Raw genomic sequence first — 21,603 nt, 5'->3', positions numbered from 1 at the left:
ACCCTTACCTCACACAATCTGGTGACTATGAAAACCATTCCTGTAGATATGCAACAAGAACTAAGCTTGTATCAGCACTGACGGCCTGTCACATATCACTCCAATGGTAGGACTCATGAAAACCAGAGGGTGGCTACCACCATAGGGCTGATTACCGTATTTATCCCACCTAATCTCACAGCTACGAAAAAACTTACAACATGCCAACAAGAAAGATAGGAATGAAGCTAGTGTAATCTCAGGACGCTTTTCAAAGTGCAGAAAAACATCAGAATGAAGAAAACATTCACCTAGGGTTGCTCTAGAAGATGCACAGGATGCTTTTGCCACAATTTTCTCTTGATTCGTCTTTGGCACACATCTTTCTTGTTCGGTGAGACACGCGTATTCTCTGTCCAGAAGGAGAGCACCAATTCCTTGACCTCATCAGAGATTGCATCCTTTATGCGTGCCTGTCGCTCGCATAAATGCAATGGCAAGGATTCATTTTTTAATTTCTCTCTTGCAGCGTAGAAGTTTCTACGGTGTGTCCCTAGAAGTTTTGAAGCTGCATAAATGTTTGGGGCCGGTGCTCTCATGGCCATCATGATAGTCGCCCTCTTAAGAGACAGTTCTTTCTTGCTCCTGGGTTTCTTGATGGTGGAAAGAGTATCCCTGAAACCCACCAGCAATGGATTCTCTTGCGTCTCAATTTTGAGCCCATGCATGCAACCATCATTCAGCACATCCTTCATGATGGATTTCTTTGTCTCGTTGTCAAGGCCTCTTGTGTGCTGTTTGAAACATGTGACAATATGCTTTGCGATAGCTTGGCATTTCACAATAATCGGACGAGATGGATATTGGTTCTAACTTTCCTTGAGCTTGCGACAATACTCTCTCTTTCTGCGAGCTTCATAACTTCTGGCAGCAAGCCTTCTACATTTTGCACACTCACAAATGCCGGCATGGTTTGCACATGCTCCAAAACCTGAGGGAGCTTCAACACATGCTGTTCCATCTATTATCCCTGCTCCAAAACTTGTCGATGCCCCAATCAATGTTGTTTCCATCGATGCATTCCTGTTTCTTTCTCCAATAAACCCATTACCCAAGGGTGCTCGAACCAATGCTGATCCAATGCTTCAGGCTGCTCCGCTCGATGTGGATGCCATGTAGACCGAAATTAAAGTCCTACTGATTGTAAGGTCAAGACATGGTTGTCTTCCCACCATGGCCTTCTTGATATGTGGCAAAGAGTGCACGATGACCACTCTTCCTGCACTGTATAAGTTGTAGTTGTAGTTGTACATGTAGTTGTTGCTTGAAACCTCTTGCTTCACTACCAACACCCTCTGTGCTTAGCTTGAAAAGCTACTCTAGCTGCTTGTCAATTGGAAAACAAAAGCAAAACTTCTTCTCTGCCAAACATCCTGCAAAACTCCCCTTCTGTGTTTGTCTTTTCCTGGAAAAGAAGTTTATGTGCAAATGCTCCTGCAAGACTACCAACTTTGTAAGAAACTCCTCTTCTGTGTTTGGTCCATAGAGAAGCTTCTGTGAAAATGTTTCTGCAAGACTATCAATGCTCACTCTCCTGTGCTTGGTTCATGTGCATGTAGAGAGAGAGAGAGAGAGAGAGAGAGAGAGAGAGAGAGAGAGAGAGAAGGAGAGAGCAAGGTGTCTGTGCATGTAGAGAGAGAGAGATAAGGAGAGAGAGAGAGAGAGAGACGTCCAAATAATTTTGTTTGAAAGTTCTCCAGGGGCGTGGAGGGAACTATGGAACTACAAAACTGCCAAAGGTCGTTGGAATATTTTAATCACAAATGTCCATGCTTTGAAACTTTATAGTTTTATTTAGAAATCTTCTCTTTGTTCCTGCTTTGATATGTAAGAAGCTACCTCTCCACGACCAATGTCCGGGACATAGGTATTTAGTCCACCTAACCATGCACACACCCATTGCTCTTGTGTAGTGGTTGCCTGTTCAAGCTCTGTTTCTTTTGTGGGCTCAGTTTCTGTGGCTCTATCTTCTGGTGATGGTGGTAGGCTTGGCATGGGGTGATCATGATGATCTGAAGCAGGTGAAGAAGGTCGGGTAGACATGTCACCTTGTTCATGTTGTGCTTCTCCTTGTGCAGTTACTTCCTTTGCTTGTTTTTACTGCTCCACCACCTCTTTAGCTTTTTGTTATGCTTCTTGGGCTTCTTTCATCTTCAAAGCTTCTGCTTCCTTATACATTTTTTCTAATAATTTTGTGGGATCTTCGGCCTATTTCCTGGCATGGTGCTTTGTTTTTGGACCTTTCAATTCAATGGGTACCCACTTTGCAAGGTCCTTGCCTTGAGCTTGCTGGCTGTGTTCGTAGGAGGGATTTTCTCTTTCAAACCTGGCATGTTTCTGTTGCGGCTCCTCCTGATGTGTTTCCATAGCTTTTCTTTTCATTTCCTTGATATATGTGCTCTTCTTTGCTCATTACTAGATCTTTCACTACTATGCCATTCTGGCGAGCTCTCAGCAGATTCTTCATCAGACTTGTATGTGCTCTTGGTAGATCTTTGTGGCTCGAGGGGAAGGTTGTTCATACACGATCCAAGTGTTCTGATATGGGGCAGGTGGTAAGTTGTCTTCCATGCCAATAGCATGGTAGGAAATCCTTGTGAGGACCTCTGATGCTCCCAGATATGTTATTTTACCTTCTTTCTTTGTCCCCTTCATTGTTGACAACACATACTGCGTGTGGTCGAATTGGTTGCCTGGTTGTCGACTTGAGGACTTGTGTAAAAGTGGTTGCAACCATATGATTGGGTGTCATATACCTATGGTGGTCTCTTGGCGAGAAAGTGGAAGTGTTGGTGGTATAATCTTGCAGGTTCTTCCACCTGTTTCTGGATGAGATTGGCAAATGTGGCAACAACGATTTCCTTGGTGAAGGTTCCTGTCGTCCTTCTATCTCTTGCCCTCATGGTCATTCCTTCTGTTGGCAATTTGAGAGCTTCTGCCACTATCTCTTTTGTAATCACCACTTTGACTTTGTTCCCTTGCTGGTCAGAGATTTGGGCGGTTCCATCTTCTTTGATTGTGGACAAGAGCTATAAGCTTTTTGGGAATCCACTCCACATGGATCTCATTCATAAAAATCTCTAAGCCGAAGCCTTCTGTTGGCTTCTTTTGTCTCGGGCTTTACGGCAACATCATAAACTTATTTTGGTAGAAGTTGGAGTTCTACCTGATGCCCTTCTTTGCTCTTGAATCTACTTGTGAACACTGGTGTGTTATGCTCTTCAAGTTGTTCTTTCGACAGGTAGGTCACTTTGGCAGTCTTGATTGAACAGTTGGTATGGTGGTAGCTCTTGTAGCTTCTCCTTTTGGGAGAGCTTCTTCTTGGCCTTCTCTGTAGCTTGCATGGCTCCTACTGAGTGAATAGAGTGTCAAAGTTAGCAAATTTTTCTTTGAAATGTCCTTCAGTCTGAAATGCTGACAAATTGAGTCTAATTTTCTTCAAATCAATTTTTGAACCTGTATAGATGCATAAAACATGTAAAGAGCAAAATTATGAAGTCCAAACAAAAAATTGCAACAAAAGTAAATAATCGCGATTATATAAAGCTGAGTAATTTTTTCAACTTTTTGCAAATTTGGCATTATAGTCTTGAAGTACATATCAATTAGATAGTCTGAGTGAAATATGGGCTCATTTGGGTGCATAGAATGAAAATGGTGCCAGATTTAGGCTTTAGGCCTCTGAAACAGTAGATGTAAGGGATTTTGAGATTTTGAGCTCCAGATTTGTTCAAACTTGGCTAGTGGGCTTAGGACATCATGTACTTTGGTCTACGTGGCAAAGTTGTAAATTCCCCCATCTTGGCCAAAAAGAAAATAATCGTGATTATTAACTTTTTCATCAAGATGAACATTTTTTGGTGCAACTTGGTTCTATGCATGGTATAGACCCTGTGTATGTGATATGAGGTAATTTGGATCAAAAAATGTGGCTCATAACTTAGAATTTGTCTTGCAAGGACTTCTTTGCGTTTTTTGGCAATTTTCCAAGTTATAATTGATCATTTTGGCTCATACTTAAAATTTGGCATGTAATAGATGTGTACAAGTGATAGGTGATGTGATGATACAATTTTCAAGCCAAAATATTACAAAAGTAAATAATCCCGATTATTTACAACGATCAACTTTTTCTTGCAAAACTTGAAAATTTTGACCTAAACACATTCTGTACACCGGGCATTATTAGGTAATTTAGCAAAAAAATCATACATTAACATCAAAAATTTTTCTCCCTCTTCAAACATGGCCCTTAAATACTTAGTACTCTTCCACCCCTCCTAGATGGCGTACTCCGGGACGTCTGTGTGCATGGGTTGAACAATCGTGTCTATGCATAGCCTTGCTTGGCTCTACCATGCTTTGAAGATCAATGCAATTAAAACCATCATGTTGTGCAAGAGTTGGGCCTTGAGTAATTAACTCAAGGTTTTCTGATATCGAGAGGCTTTTTTATAATGTTTTTCAAATAGCAGATCTTGTAGCTTGTGTGCTCTCTGCTTGATTGTACCATCAGGATGCTTTAGCACGCTGATTTCTTGAGCTTTTGGTATCAATAATAACTGCTGTTGAGCTTTTACTCGGCATTGATATCTCGGTTTGTCTTGGTCAGAACGGTGAGGTTGAGGTTTTTGAGGCTTAACTCTCCATTGCTTGATTGGTTTTCCAGTTTGCGGAGAAGATAAGTGCTCCTTTTTCTTCCATATCCATTTCGTGTTAGGTTCCTTTCTTGGAGATGCTCATCTTTGTGTTTTGATCTTTGGAACCGTCTTTGGCATTGTCGATGATGTTTTGGGCATCCAGATTTGAAACAGCTTGTCCTTAAGTTGTGCTTTTGGTACCCAAACTTGCCTAACTCCTTGCATGCTACTTGTAGCATTTGCTTGTTAATAGGATGGAAAAGGTTGATTGCTTCGTGGTTTTCTTTGCTAGTAAGATCCTTTCCATTCCTCCTTGCTTGGTGCAATTGGAACAATGAGTTGTCTCCCTTTAGGCGATAGCTTGAGCTGATTGGTATCCCAATCTGGTACTGCCTTGTATGTTCGCATCCAAGGAATTCCAAGAATCATTGTCTCATTCATGTGTTCGTCTGGTAAGCATACAAACTGATGAGGACATGAACATCCGTGTACTATCACATTCAAGTTGGCTACGCCCAATGTTGGTGTTGGGTTCTTATTGCATCCTTTGATAGTCAATATTCCTGTTGTCAAAGATTGACTTGTTGCCTTCTTGTACATGGAATAACTGACTGCATACTCTAGCTCTTGTATCGACCAAAGCATTTGTACTATGATTGTTGAGCTTTACTTTGATGCGAAGGTCCATTCCATTTAACCATTCATCATCTATTGACACTGCATCTTTCTACAATTCCCATTGTCGGTCATCTATTTCCAGTGTGTTGATGGGAATAGGTATTTGGTGATTCTTGAGAGCAGCTTTCCTTTTGAGTACCCAAAGCCGAGCTTCCTCTTGGGCTTCATCAATAACCTGCTATTGTTTTATCTTTCTTTGCTTGGCTGCATGCATTCTTTCTAGCAATTCATTGGTTAGTGGAAAATTGTACTTCTTTAAATGACATCCACTAATCCATTTAGCCATTGGTTCACCATCTAGGGTGGACAACTTAACTGCTCCACTTGGAGATACATCTTGAATGATAAATGGTCCGTTTCCCTTTTTCTTAAACTTGCAAATGTGTTGCTTAAGGGAATAGACCAAAACTAAGTCCCTTTTTTGAAGATTTTTGTAATTAGATGGGAATCAAAAACTATTTTTGTTTCCACTTTTGTGCATAGATGTGAACTACAGCTGTAAGCCTTTGCTCATCTAGCTTCTCTAAATCTTTAAGTCTCTCTGACAATTCATGTCCAGTCCACTCAAGATTCTTAGCTACTCTTAATGTCGGCAATAGAAATTCTATTTGGCAGTAAACAAGGTTAAAGGGCGTAGCATTTAAAGTTGTTTTGAATGAAACTCGATAAGCCCATAGAGAAGCATGGAGATTCATTTCCCAGTTTGTCCTTCATGAACTAACCACTTTAGTCAATACCGAGCTGAGAATTTTATTTGTATGCTCAGCTTGTTCGTTTGCTTGTGGGTGATAGGGAGCTGATTTGTTATGGATGACCATAAATTCATTCGATTACCTCATTGAGGAAATGGGTTCCCCTATCACTGACAATTTCTATTGGTAGTCCATATCTTGTGAATACATACTCATATTAGAATGCGGCAGTGGTTCTGGCATCATTCTTTTAAGTTGCTTTAGCCTCGGTCGACTTGGTCAAATAATCCATAGCTACAATGATATATTGAGGTTGGGTTCTTTAAGCAGTTGGTTGTATTGGCCCAACAAAGGCTATACCCCATTTTGCAAAATCTCTAGCTCCCGTCATTGGTCTTCAGGGCATGCTATCTCCACGTGTTGGCATTTTTGCTCGTTGACAAGCATCACATCTCCGAACATATTCTTTGGCGTATGCAAAAATTGTTGTCCACCATATGCCTGCCTTTAAGATTGCTCTTGCGGTGGTCTCACTAGAAAAGTGACCTCCAGCTAATCTAGCATGTGCTTGTTCTATAACTAGAATATATTGGTCTTGATTTGCACAAAGGCACAAATGTTGATCCTTACCTGTTTGATACAAGTGGCTTCCAATAAAAGCATAGTCTCTTGCTTCAGTTTCAACTGCTCTTTGATGGAATTTACTCATATCCTCAGGAAATGTTGGGCTTGATAAGTAAGTAACTAGATAATTACTCCAATTAGGAATAGGCGACATTTGGAACAATGTCACATGAGGTATGGGTGTTTTTTCTTGACATTGAGGACAATCCTTGTTAAGGCGGTTACGCCGCTAGCGGAAGCTAAATAGCGAGAACTCAACCAACAACAGAATTTGTCAGACGAGGACGGAGCTTGACCCGTAGGCGCATGGAAACAACTAGGTGGGTGTCAAATCACCTACTCGACCTTCTAATGACAATCACTACTAAGGAAATCAAATCTAAGTTCTAAAATACGCAAGTGACTGAAATCCGTACTACGAACGAATGCTATACGAAACAGGATCTAGAATCATTGAATCGATCTCAAACTCAAGGGGAAGTTGATACACTAGGTAAGAACAACACCCTAAAGACTTGAACTGCAAAATCAACCTATAACCACTCCGTGCGGTAAACGCGTATGAAGACAGGCCAAAAAATACAGGTGACCGAAACTTGACCCCGATGGTACTAATGCGTAGCTCTACTCGTTGTGGTTCTATAGATATGCTGCACGCTCTATTCCGACACACGAGTTGGAAGAAAAATCACACCGAAGCTCGTAGGAACTTACCACACATAGAAGCCGATAGCGCGCACTCTTGGTATCTGTGCGTAGCTCTCACCGTTGCTAACACAATGGCGGTGTCGCTTCTCCAATGGCGGCCCCGTAGCTCGCGTAGCAAGAAGATAAGACTCTCTCTCTCTCTCTCTCTCTCTCTCTCTCTCTCTCTCTCTCTCTCTCTCTCTCTCTCTCTCTCTCTCTCTCTCAGACACAGTCACGGCGCTCAAAAACTCACTTTGATTAATAATTGAATCTCCCTTAGGTTACAAAACTTTGGCTTATATACCTCAGCCTTGGAGGTGAGAACATCTCTAATTATTTACATCAACAGGTGAAATTACTTCGGGATTACAAGCTGGAAACTCAATTGAGTCTCGTTACTTAATGAATGGCTCAAATCAAAATTAATGTCGGAAAGACATTTATTACAATCAATGGTTACAAAATGATGGGTGTGAGCAAAAATGTGGGTGTGATCCTCTGCTGGCTCAACACTCCCCCCCTCCGCATTCATGTCGTCCCTGACATGACTTTTAGGCTTGGTCAATAGAGTCCTGTCGTCTTGAGCATCTGCAAATGTGATTTGTAGCGTAGGTTGCCGATGGTCAAGGTTGGGCCGAATATTTTGCTTTCGTGAGTGAAAAAGCCGGTGTAGAAAGCTTCTTCGAATGTTTGCATGTGGAAGCTAGGCAAAAACATAATTCTTTGGTATAAGAGATGTAACACCTTTGGTCATGGCTGCAATGAAAGATCATACATCATATCCGTCACTGTGTCGGCCGTCGATAGTAGACTCGAGGTCGTGCCTTTATCTGGCGCGAACACTTCAATGCATGCTAAGAGAGTCCTGCAGATTTTCTTTAGCATCTGACACGAAAGGTCAGGAGAGCCAGTAAAGAGTTTGATGGTGCTCGTTAGGGTTTTCACCATGTAGGCTTTACCTATTCTCTCTCCTTCCTTTGGTCATGGCATCCTGGGATAATTAAGCCAATTTGGCTTCTTTTCTGCAATCCTGCCATGCTCTTTCCAGTTTCTGACTCTTGGCATCGGGCAGAAGGTTGCATCCTCCCGAATCTCCTTTGGAGCCTCTACCAAGTAGATGAGGTAGGCTGGGTATTTGTTCAGCCAACCTTTCCTCCATCTAGGTTGAGAATCTACAATCTTCTTTGATTGTTCATCCTTTGTGATGTTGCCTTCGTAAAGAGCGACATACTGCTCCTCCTCTATTCTCTTTTTCGTCTTTATCACTTCAAATTTCATCAGAGGGAAAGGCAGGCTGGGTTGCATCCACTCTTCATGGAGCACTTTTGTGTCTAAACCTTGAAGTCTAATGGAGATGAGGAGTCTCCTTTCCCATTCCATTTCCGCCTTGGCACTTTCCTCTGTTGACTTTTCTATTTGGTCCTGGAGCCTTTGTTCTTCTTCTTCAGAGATTCCTGAAGTTGAGGCCACTTCTTGAACTGGGGCTCGATCTTCAATTGTGGTTGCCTCTCCAGTTTCTGGTAGCTCTATGGCTGCTCCCCCTGCTTCTTCTTGTGGTGTCTCTGTTTCTCTTCTTTGTTGCTCTTGGAGGTCTTGGAGCTGTTTGCGGAGGGCCTCATTTTCTGTCCTTAGTGTTTGGTTTTCTGATGTGAGCCTCTCCTCTGCAGCCAATGATCCCTCCGCCATGTGCAATCTTTGCACTTGCTCTAACCTTAGCTCTCTTTGCAAACTTCTGACCTGATCTTCCAGAGCTGGTACGAGGGCTCCCTCTTGTTCTGTTCCTGCTCTGCTAGCTCTAGGGGTGGTCCTGAGTCTCGTGATTGTCCTTTCTTGAAGTTCGACTCTTTCCCTTAGCTCAATGAGCTCATACTTGGCTGCCTCCAGCTCATCTTCTATTCGCTCCTTTGCTTCCTGTGAACTTGTTACCTCTCTTGAAGCTTCGGCTAGTTGGAGTATCAAGCCGTCTCTCTCGTTTTCTGCGTCGTAGAGTGATGCTTTATGACTTTCAGATTCAGTCATAGCATTCTCTAACTTCTTCTGCAACTCTGCTTCCTTTTGTTTTGCGGTCTCAATTGCTACTTCCTTTGCTCTGGATCTTTCTTTAATCTTGCTGAGCAGTTCATGCACCATGTGCATGTCTTTTTCATCTTCATCTATCAACTTGACAGCTCTTTCTGCCACCACCTCCAAGGGCTTCGGCTCTTCTAGTATGTTCTGTTCGTCCATTTTCTCTTCACTCTCCATTGTACCCTTTGTCTTTTCCTTCGTCCCTTTCCGATCATCTTGTTTTCGTAGGGATATCCCATAAACCGCCTTCAGGGCCTCTTCTTCACTGTATCCGATCGCTACCAGATCCTCATAATCATCTTTCTTTTGCTGAACTGGATCTATCTCCTTTTCCTTGGTCCCGGTCTCTGGCTTTTCCATAACTTCTGTTTCTATTTCTATTGTGGTCTCCTCCACAATAATTTCCGTCTTCTTCGGGCTTGGTACATCAGTAAAGGAGGGCTGATTGTCCTCAGTCATCTTGGCTTTCCCTTTGTTTGCTTGCCCGTCTTTCTCTCGAAGTTCAGTAGACTCATCTACTTCCTTCTTCTCCTTGTCGTCCTTTTTCAGCTCAGCTTTTAAAAGCTGTACTTCCTCTTCAGTATAAGGCTCGACAGGTTGCTGCTCCAGTATGGCCTCCGACTCCTCATAAGCTCTAATATATTGATCATATTGATCAACATGTGGCCTGGCTGAGCTGGTTCCGACTTTAGTGGGGTCTGGCACCCACATTTCTTCAAAGTCCCCCTTTAGAGCTCTTTCCGCTCTGAACTGCTCCACCAGCCTTTCCATTCTTGCGGCTTTTTGACTTTTGGTTTGCTTGGGATCAGCATTCTTCTTCGCTTTCTTCTTGAGCGGTTCGTCCATAGCCTCTTCAGGTTCTGAAACTATTTCTAGTTTTCGGCGTGCTCTTGTGGACGCCCTCTTGGATACTTCTTGCTGTTCTTCCTCCTCATCGGCTTCTCTAAGCCACTCATTCTGGGAGGGAACCCGTGGCCCTTGATCTCTGGCTTCAATAGCTTCATAAGTTATTCTTGTCAGAACTTCAGCTCCTCCTATATACTTTGGCTTCTCGTTGTGCATGGCGATTACTTGCTCGTGGATGTATTGAGCGTAATTCACCTCTTTTGGCATATTGCTCTTCAATGCCCATGTGATGGTAGTTGCAATGGCATGGGGCGGTGTCGTATACTTTTGCGGTCTTTTACTGCAAATATGGAGAAATTGGTTGTACAGTCGGCAAAGGGTTGCCACTCTTTGGTCTGCCATATCTCCATAAGTTGCATTCTGTTTCTTGGACCCATAAACCTCTATATCCTCCCTTCTTTCCCTGACAGAGCTCCCTTTGTTGTTCAGCTTCAATGCATCTGCAATGAGCTGTGGAGTGATCTGTACTTCTACTTTCTCTCCATCCATGGCTGTCAATGTGGCTTTCCCATCCTTCTGAATGGATGTTGCCAACTCGTACACTCTTCTTGTATCCACACCTGATGGTCTTGAGGTGAAGAATCTGTGCAAGTCTGCCCTTTCCAGGTACCTGCTGATGTTCTCTGACCTGCTATAATCCACTAATTCTCGTGGGATCATAGGTACATCGACAGATTGCCCTTGAGGATCTCTGAAAGTCCCCTGGTAGATCTTTATTCCCTCTTTTTCTAGTATTGCTTCTTCCACCCAAGTCTTGGTTGGCTTGAGGGTTTCTGTTGGAATATCAAAAGGTTCTGCTTCTGCAAGAGCATCCTTGATGGTTGGTCTTTTTCTCTTAGTTGCCGATGACTTAGCGGAATCCATGGATCCTGTAACTCCAATTTCAGAAGTTAGCGTCTTTTTAGTACTGAAAGCCGAAATGAAGCTTTTAACTATTCAAATGACTTGAAAATTGAAACATGAGCTATTCAGGGCCTAAGGATGCAGGGTAGGTGAAAAAATATGCAAACTGGGCTCAAAATCATGCTGGAGACATCATACGCGTATGATGTCTTTTGTGTCAAAATGACTTCATATTGGTTGTGCTTGTAGCTGATAGTGTATACATGAGTATCATATGCTTGGATTTGAGTTTGGATCCCATTTGGTCAAGTTTTGACCAGTTTAGTCCAGTTCAGGCTCTTGGCAAAATTTTGAAAGGGAAATGGATTTTATGATCCAAATTGGATAAAACTTGGTGGTTCACCTTCAAATGGCATGTAGATCACTTCTGTTTGGTGGTTGAAGCCCTGAGGTGCCAAAATCACATAGTGAGACATCATACGCGTATGATGTCTTTTAGTGCATTTTTGGACCAATTTTCTCTATAAGCTTGGTTTTGGCTTTAGATAGGCTTATTCAGTGGATTTATCAAGTTTGGATAGAATTTGGACTAAAAATGGCTCTGGAGACATCATACGCGTATGATGTCTTTTTCATCAATTTTTCATGGGATTGGTTCTGTGGACTCTCCATGTGCTAGTGAAGGACTGTTTATACTCAAATCTTGGTTTGGACTTGAATATGTTGGATTTGGGACAAAAATAGGCTTTGTATGAAGGATTTTCTCTTAATTGGGCTAATGGGGTGATCCACTTGACCAAATGGTTCCAAACTTCATATGTAGCATGTATTAGATATATATAATGGATGTATGATGACAAATGAGCATTTTTGGCTCTGTAAGTGCAAATAGACATCATACGCGTATGATGTCTTTTGTGTCAAAATGGTGCTTTTTGGTTCCAGATAGCTTGTAGATGTGTTAATCAACAATCCTACAAAGTTTCAATGAGTTTGCAGTTATTTTGACAAAATTAGGACCAAAAATCAATTTTATGGCCTACTTTGCGTCTTTTTGGTTTTCCTTGGGTTTTCTAACTCCAATTCTCATGATACTTGGTTCATAGGATGTGATTAACATGTGGAATGAGGCTATGCACTCAAATGTTGAACTGGATGTGAAAATCATGCTGTGAGACATCATACGCGTATGATGTCTTTTCTTGAAATGTTGGTCTTTTTGTGCAAAGAATGCTTTGTGCTAGTGCCCTAAGCCCTGCTAACTAGTTTTCAACTTAAAAATTCATCAGTTTAGCTAAAAAGCCCCCTTATAGGCATTTCAATCTCCGAAGTCGTCTTTTTGCCTTGGAGTTGAATTTCTTCAACTTTTCTTCTCGAGAGTTGCATTTCCAGCTCATTGGATATGTTGTGAAGCCACCTATTTGGTTGAACTTGACTTTGGCTCCCCGTTCTCCATTTTTCTCCATTTGGTTGCCCGAAAGCGTCTTTTTCACCATCGGTAAGTGAATCAGCTTTCTTTTGGGTTTTGCTTGCAAACATAAGTCATCCATGTATATTTGAAGCTGCTTGTGAAGTTTCATGTCATTTGGTCGTCAATTTTAGCCGTTATGCCAAAATGACGCTTTGTGTGTCCGCCGCCGAATCGGTTGTTCCGACCTACTTTTGGTGATCCAAACCCGGAGATACTCCATGGTTGCATTGCCCTCGATGTTGTTAAGCTTCCTGAGAAGTTTTGTGTCGTTCCGACAACTTTTTTTCTGTTTGCCTCTTGCAGGCTCTGTTGACCTAGGGTTTTTCCAGTCGTTCTTTCTCGAGCTTTGAGTGCTAGAAACTCATCTCCTATACTAGGGTAACCCACCTCTAAGTTCTTGCAAGGTTTGGTTAGGCGGTTGTGCCCCTACCTAGCGTTCTTCCCCATTCCCCGTCTGCTCTTGTTTCTTGGTTTTGGTGAGTTTTCGCGACAAAAGTTAACGATAAGCATCAAAAGCTTATGGCAACGAGTCTACCTCTCATGTCTGGTGTCCTCTGAGCTCTCGTAGCAGTCGTAGAAGGCGGTAGAAGGTCGGATGCTCCTGTGTGCTCTTTGCTCTCTCCAAGAAGGTAATAGTGGAAATGAGCTTGATAGTGAAGTGAAAAATACTTAACTTCGGGCTTACCGGATCACTTGTTACCAAATTTGACATGTGCTCCTATCTCGTCGTGAAATGCACTTTAGGATTTGAAATTTCTCAATTTGGACTCCGTTTGACCTGTTTCTGAGAAATCTGTCAACTTTGCCAAAATTCTGTCATTTCGGGCTTTCCGCAACTTTTTCAGGATTGTACCCCATTTTTACCATGGGTTTCCCTTGTCATTAGGATCATCACTGTCTATTCTTTTCTTTTTTTCGATCTCATTTCACCTGCTTTTTTATTTTTCTTTTACTTTTATTAAGAAAATCATAAAAAATAAAGGAAAATAGCAAATTGAAGCCAAAAAATTCCAAACATACACGATAAATAGCTGGTAACCCTGTGTATATGAATATACACTTCTTTGTGATTTCTGGACTTGGATTACCACTTTTTTGCTCCAAAAACACTCTTATTTAGTGATATTTACACATCTAGAGACCCAAATTCATCATTTGATCTCTTCTTGTTGCAAAACAAGGTATATAAGGGCATAAATATTATCAATATCCGCAATCAAACATAAAAAATTGCAAAATCATGTAAGACACTGCCCTTGTAATATAATTTTTATTTTTCTTTGTTTTTCCCGCTTGTAGCTGCTTTGTAGCTCCTGTATACCTCCCCCCCTCCTAGTCTGAGTCCTCCCGGATGACTATGAAGTGTCTGTGGGTGAAGCATTGTAGTTGTTTTGGTCATAAGTTCCCAATGCAATTGTAGAGCGATGATACAACAGTCTTTCCAATAAAGCTGCTCTTTGTTTGATTGATGGATTGGTGGTCGGGTTTTGGGTTGGTTTTGGCAATTTGGTAGTAGAATCAGTAGATGGATTCTTCGTTACCTTGTTGTCTTTTTTCACAATCCAAATCTGCTTCCGCTTTGCTTGTGCTTGCCACAAACTCTTTGCGACCCAAACCTGCTTTGTTCTGTGGGTTGATTTCCTCGCCTTGAAATACCTAGGAGTTTCCGTTGATTGTATTGAAGGGAGTTCCTGTTTACAAATCTTTGGGATCCAAATTTGCTTGCTATAGCTTTGTGCCGTCATGAACTTCTTTGGAATCCAGATCTGTTTCACTGTCCTTGATTGTCTGGAATCACTCTGTTGTCTGGTATTGAAGACTCTGTTTTCCACCTTTGTGTTCTCTGGCACAGCCTTTTTTGGTCTCCATACCAACTTTGACTCCGTTTTTTTCCAAGGTTGAGCTGTTATATTATTACTTGTCTTCCTTATCCACTGTTGAGAATTCCTCGTCGAAGAGTAATCCGGTTGTATAGAAACTTTTGGTTGCCATTGCTTCTTCTTTTTCTCTGGTTGTTGTTTATCTTTGTCTTTGGATTCGTCCTTTGGAGTTGGCTCTTCTCCTTTGGTGAACTTAACTGATTGACTTTCACCTTCGTATTTGATAAACACTGAATTAGAACTCCAGTCAATCATTGCATTATATTGCTTCTGCCATGGTTGTCCTAGCAATAATGGATGTTGTGTAGCTTGGTCTTCAACCACGTAAAACATATGAGGATACACATATTGGTTAATCTGTATATGTAAAACTGTGCATCCGACAGTTTTGATTGAATTCTCAGAGTAACTCTTTAACTCTTGCTTGGCAGTTTGTAGTTTAGTGTCATTTGTCAATTGTCTATACAAACTGAGTGAAAGTAGGTTAGCTTGAGCTCCTGAATCCAATAGTGCTCTGGCTTTGATTTGGTTGGTTCCTACTTTGCATTCAATGATGGGTTCTTCTTTGTCGTTATCCATTTCTGTTATACTGACTGTGTTTATTCGTATTGCTCCTTCATTGCGCTGTTTCTGACGCAGTAGTCTTCTTTTCTCCATTCTTTCCTTCGCCTCGGCTTGCGCTTCCTCCTCAATCTTTTTCTTTTTCTGGACACGCAGCTTTTCTTGATGTATTTTGAGAAGCATGTCTTGGGTTAGCGGCAAAAGATACTTTTTCACTCTGCATCCACTAATCCAATTGGGCATTTCTTCTCCGTCTAATGTAGCAAGCTTGACGGCTCCACTTGGTGATAGATCTTTAATCACCAGAGGTCCTATCCCTCGCTTTTTAAGCTTCTTAGCATGCTGTTTCAGAGTGTAAACTAGGACATAGTCCCCAACTTTAAACTCTTTAGTCCGCACATGCTTATCAAAAAATTCCTTTTGTCGCCTTTTTTGAGCGTAGATGGAAGCTACTGCTTTTAGGCGAAGCTCATCTAGCTTTTCCAGGTCATCTATTCTATCAGAGAGCTCGTGCCCTGTCCACTCTAGGTCCTTAGCCACCCTTAATATTGAAATCAAGAATTCTATTGGCAAGATAGCATTTAGCCCAAAAACCATGTTATATGGGGTCGTTCCTATTGATGTTTCATATGCTACCCTATATGCCCATAATGTTGAATGCAACTTCTGGTCCCAGTCAGTTCTCGACTCAGATACAATCTTCGTAAGGACCGTGCATATGGTTTTGTTTGTTGCTTCAGCTTGTCCGTTTGCTTGTGGATGATACGGGGCTGATTTCCTATGGATTACCATGAATTCATCTAGAAGGATCTCTATCACTTCATTTATGAAATGTGTGCCTCGATCACTCACAATTTCTATTGGCAATCCATATTGTACAAAGACGTATTCATATAGAAATTGTGCCGTGGTCCTGGCATCTGCTTTTTGAGTTGCCTTTGCTTCGACCCACTTTGTTAGATAGTCTGTAGCCACAATGATGTATTGTGCATGAGTCTTATATGCAGGAGGTGAAATGGGTCCGACATAATCAATCCCCCATTTTGCAAAAGCTCTTGCCCCCATCATTGGTCTAAGCGGCATATCATCTCTTTTAAGTGGTACTTTGGTCCGCTGACAGTCATCACACCGTTTAACGTATTCCTCAGCGTCCATATGTAATGTTGGCCACCATATTCCTGCGGCTAAGACAAGTTTTGCTGTCTTATCACCTGAGAAATGGCCTCCACCTACTCCTCCATGAGCTTGCTCCAAGATTATCACATACTCAGACTCTGATGCGCAAATCCTAAGCTGGTTGTCTTTACCTCTCTTATAGAGTTGATCTCCTATTACAGCGTAATCTCTAGCTTCTGTCTCTACAGATTTCTGACGAGCTTTTGATGTTCCTTCTGGGAAAGTTCTATTTGTGAGATATTCAACAATATACTGACTCCATTCTGGAGCGATCATTATCTGATATAATGTCGAATACTCGGCTGGCGGTTTTGATGAACATACAATATATACAGTGACATATTCATGTACGCTTTCTTTCATTCCTGGCCAATAGACTCCCAATTGTAACAAATTCCTATATGTGTTCCTTCTTGAACAATGAAATGCACATTCCTGAACATGTGCTTCGCACAGATATATACTATATTCCTCAGGATTGATGCATAGTCGTAAAACATGATCATTTCCCAATTGATACAACCTTCCTGCAACCAATTGAAGATTCTTGGATTGCTGAATAGCAATATGTTTCAGGTTGTATTCTCTTCTATCGAACTCTCCTCCATAGGTTAATAGGTTAACGACATTTTGAGACCACTTAGGTATCATTTCTATGTTGAACAAGTACGCGTCTGGCATGTCGTCATCTACTCCTATAGGGTCTTCTCCATTCGTCAATCGCGAAAAATGATCAGCTCTAAGATGTGTTTTTCCTTTCTTTACTACTACCGTGAAGTCGAATTCCAGTAAGATAATGAACCATCTCACTATTCTCCCGGTATTGCATGGTTTATTCACTAGGTAGAGCAAGGCTTGGTGATCCGTAAAAAATACAAACTTGTTGGCTAGAAGATAATGCCGAAATTTCTTCACAGCATAGATCATTCCTAATCCTTCTCGCTCTGTTGTGGTGTAATTCTTCTCTGCATTGTTGAGCTGTCGACTGGCGTAACAGATAGGAAAATCCATGTTTCCTTCTTCTGGCTGAGCCAGAATACATCCTATTGCATATGCCGAAGCATCTATATGCACATGGAATATCTTCTCCCAATCTGGTGATTTCAAGACTGGAGCAGTAATGAGTGCCTCTTTCAATTTCTTGAACGATTCCTCACACTCCTCTGTCCATTCAAAGTTCACTATTAGCCTGTAAAGTGGTTGGCCTATTATAGCGTACATGTAAATGAATCGTCTATAATATCCGCAATGTCCCATAAAGCTCTGTACTTGTTTCGCATTGGTTGGTCTAGGCATATCCACTATAACTTTTATCTTCTCTAAATCCGTGGATATTCCATTTTGTGAGACAATATGTCCCAGAATTCTGCCCTGTCGGACCATAAACACACATTTCTCAGGATTGAGACAAATGCGATATGTCCTACATTTCTCAAATACTTTTCTTAGGTGTTCTAGATGCTCATCTCTCAGTAGAGAATGTACACATAAGTCATCCATGTAGATTTCTAGAAACTGCCTTAAGTATGCTTTGAAAGCATGCGTCATCAGCCTCTGGAAGGTTGCGGGAGCATTGGTTAGACCAAAAGGCATAACTCGATAAGCATAAATTCCCCACTCCGTTGCAAAAGCTGTTTTATGTTGATCTTCTGGTGCTATGGCTAGCTGGTTATATCTTGAAAAACCATCAAGAAAGGAGTATGCTGTTTTCCCTGATACACGCTCTAGAACATGATCAGTTATCGGTAGGGGATAATTTTCCCTGATTGTTGTAGCATTCACTTTCTTTAAGTTGACACACACTCGGAGGTTTCCGTTCTTCTTAGGTACTACCACAATCGGAGATACCCAATCGGTGTGTTCAATCTCGTATATGAATTCAGCTTCCATTAGCTTATCTATCTCTTCCTTGATTCGCTTAGCAAAAGTATCATTATATGTGTATGGTCTCTGTCTGCTAGGCTTTGCGTCTTGTTTCAGTGGAATTGAGTGTTGGCATATCGATGGGTCAACTCCCTTTAAGTCCTTATAAGACCATGCAAACACATCCCTATACTCTCTGAGAAGACTCAAAAGTCTCTCTTCCTCGCCTGGAGACAAATCTGTGGCTATGTAGACCGGTCTAGGTGGCTCACCTGGAGCTGCTAAATCAACTTTTTTTGCATCCTCCGGTCCGTCATAAGATTCGTTCTCCTTCCTCTCTCGAATAGGTGGGGTTAATATCACCTTCCTATCCTCTATTGTGAATTTCCTATAGTGAGAGGGAACATCCATGTTTTCCTTGATTTTGATGTTTTCGTCCTCTCCACTCTCAATTTCTGTCGTCCAAACTTCCTTCAGAGTTTTCTTGAGCTCTCTGTACTTGTTTCTACGTTCTAACTTGGACTCCGTGTATTCTCTGTTGCGCTTGTTCTTTTCTGATTTTTCTGTTTCAGTTTTCGTTCCATTCTTTTGAACTTGATTTCTTGAGCCTCTTTTGTCTTTTCGTAAGCTCTTTTGATCATTGCCTCTCATTCTTCCAGAAATCTTATCCTTAACACAATCTTCAGCCTTTACTAGCATTAGGAATTGATTTTTCCCTCTTATTCTAGGCATCGGATTGGTTCTAACCCCTTTTGTTTTTTTCTTTGCTCTATAGTGTTTCTGGCGTTCTTTAGTTTGGTTCGGAAAATCATAAAATCGGACATCCGTTATAGTTTCTTCGTTTCCGCTTGAATTGTCCGTTGACTCGTTGTCTGCTTCATTTCCCCACTCTGGATGATTGGGAATGTCGTGAAACACCTCTTCTTCATCTTCCTTTTCCAGTGTATCGTTCTTTTCAGTTTCTTTTTCGAGTACAGTTCTCAACATGAAATACGGAACCACGTCGTACCCGTCCTTGTCGCAAAATTTCGTTGTGGGACCATCCGGAATTGCACAAACATCTAGGGTTGCTAGAATGTGTGTCCATTCTAATGGTTCAAACGTGTCCTCTGGAAAGGGTTCTCTTACATAAGTTTCGTCTTCGATAGCCCTTTCTAAAACACATTCTTCTCGTTTCAGACTTCCACATTTCGAAGCTCCACACATCCATAACTCCTTGGGTTTACCTAACCAAGCTGGAAATTCGGATCCCGCCAAAGTAGCTGAATCAAACTCCTCTACCGGTGTTCGGTTCACATCTTTGTAGCTATGGTCTTTCAGGTTCACACGTGTAGTGGTTTCCATATTTCTCAAGTATATGTGATCGTAGCCCCAATCTTGGACCATTTTCAACTGTCTCATGAATGGTCTTCCCAATATGATATCATAGTTATTCTCCTTGGCAAAATCGACAATAGCAAAAGTATGTTCGTATTCAATGCCGCAAGAAGTCACTACAACTTTCTCTAATAAACCCACAGGTTTCTCCATGTGTCCATCAGCTAATTGGAGTTTCAACCTAGTCTTCCTTATTGCTGGTTTCCCCCATTTTTTCCAGATTTTTTTTGTAGCAATGGCTACCCCTGTTCCGCTGTCTAGTATTGCCATCGTCTTCACTCCTTGGATTTCAACTGGTAAGGTTGTATTCCCCTCTTCACCTTCGCAATACTCTCCGACCTTGTTTAAGGGTACAGGCTTAGCGTTCTTTTGTGGCTTGCTCAGCTCCTCTATGCTCTCTTGCAATCTCGATGTTGGATCTTTTATCCCGAATTTCTCCAAGCATTTTCCTACAGTGGTCCACATATGTGGTCTTAGCCTCAAAAGCTCAGCTAAAGTGATAGTGCATGTCACTGGTGTTGACAAAATCTCTATCAATCCTTGCGAGTCCATGACTTTTTCTGATGATATTTTTCGTGAGGGAAGTGCTCTAATCTCGGATTTTGCTTCATACTCGCCTAAGTATGAAGGTAAGGTTTTCAGTGAATGAGGTTTGCTCTCCATTGTTCTAACAGAGCCCCCATCTCCCCAGTAAGATTGCAGATCCAAGTCCACTTGAGATCCTGCCTCAAATTCCACTATGGGAGGATTCCTGATGTCCTTTTCCCAATTTGTCTGATTAGCTTGGCAACTGAGCTCGTTTGCAAAGTTTGCCTCTCTCTCACTTGTTTCCAAAATTCATTGTAATCCTCATCTTTTCCGTAAATCCTCTGTATGACTGGATGAAAACTCTCTATCTCCTGATCGGTTGTGTTCAATACTATGCGGTCATCCTTTTGTGTATTTTCAGGCTTTTGTGCACTGGGAGTCTTTTCAGCTACCCGTGAAACGATAGTCTCTTGCTGAATTGGGTTTTCCTTTCCACAATTCATTATTTCTTTTCGTGGTTCTAATAAGGCTTGTGCAGTCTCGATCATTCTCTGGCACATTTCAAGTCTCTGCTTTTCCAATTCCGCGTTTGGGTATGTCATCCACCTCTGTTCTTGTGTTTGGGTGTTCTTTAACCTAGCTTCGTAAGCTCTCATCAGTGCGTCCAATGGTTCGTGTACTTTGTCGACTAGCACTGATCCCCCTGAGCTTAAGCTCGTTGTTTCTTTGATACTCTTTTGTTTAGTTCTTTCCGGGCTCATCTCTCGTTTCCCGTTGAGGCGGTCCGGGGCGGGCAACAAGAAGAGTGGCCTCTAGACACCCTTCAAGGCTCCCGTGCTGCTCAATGGGGCTGGGGCACAACACAACACAAACCAAAACAACAAACCCACCGCCAAATCCCAACTACACAAGGGGCACCACCTAGTTTAAGAGCGAACTAGGACGCAAAAGAGGAGAATCGTTAGAGCAACCCACAAACAAGCAAGGAATTTACACTAACCCTAACACCAATGGAATACTCTCACACACTAAAACACGAGAGAGAGAGAGAGATAGTGAGATAGAGAGAGAGAGAGAGAGAGAGAGAGAGATAGTGCTCGGGCTGCTTTGAAACGTATCGGCGATGATCAAGCAAACACAACTATATATTTAAGAAAGAGAGAGAAAGGGGGAGGGGGTGCTTGTTGCATTAATACCTTCTTACAAATCTGTCATGACAAATCAAAGTGAGATTAGTACTTGTTCAACATAGCTTGCGTAAATTTCACCACAACACATCACAAGAAAAGCCACCCCAATCACTGTCTTAAGGCCAGGGGAGTCCTCTCCACCCTGTCGCCCTCTTACACTATGTGGGATTTATGGCTAGATTGATGACAACACCAGAGACAAGCTATCAAGAACTTAACAAAAAAAAAACACCAAGACACTTACGCATCATTGTTGTCCATTACTTCACGTTGGAAGGGAGACAAAGTATCCAAGCTTAGTCCAAATCCACCCTCCTTGATTCAGCGAATGTTGGGCTTACACTAGTAGGAGAAATGATAGATTTCCTACTCTCAATTGAA

General features: G+C 41.8%; 1 pseudogene; it reads right to left on the bottom strand.

Moving 5' to 3' along the window:
• Positions 1-290: 290 nt before the first annotated feature.
• LOC147441736 (uncharacterized) lies at positions 291-1,214 on the bottom strand (annotated as a pseudogene).
• Between the last annotated feature and the right edge of the window lie 20,389 nt (positions 1,215-21,603).

The sequence above is a fragment of the Adiantum capillus-veneris genome, chromosome 15, assembly GCF_014529385.1.
Source record: "Adiantum capillus-veneris isolate H3 chromosome 15, ASM1452938v2, whole genome shotgun sequence".
Classification (NCBI taxonomy): domain Eukaryota; kingdom Viridiplantae; phylum Streptophyta; class Polypodiopsida; order Polypodiales; family Pteridaceae; genus Adiantum; species Adiantum capillus-veneris.
The sequence above is the reverse complement of the archived record's forward strand: the minus strand, read 5'-3'. Positions and strand labels throughout refer to the sequence as shown.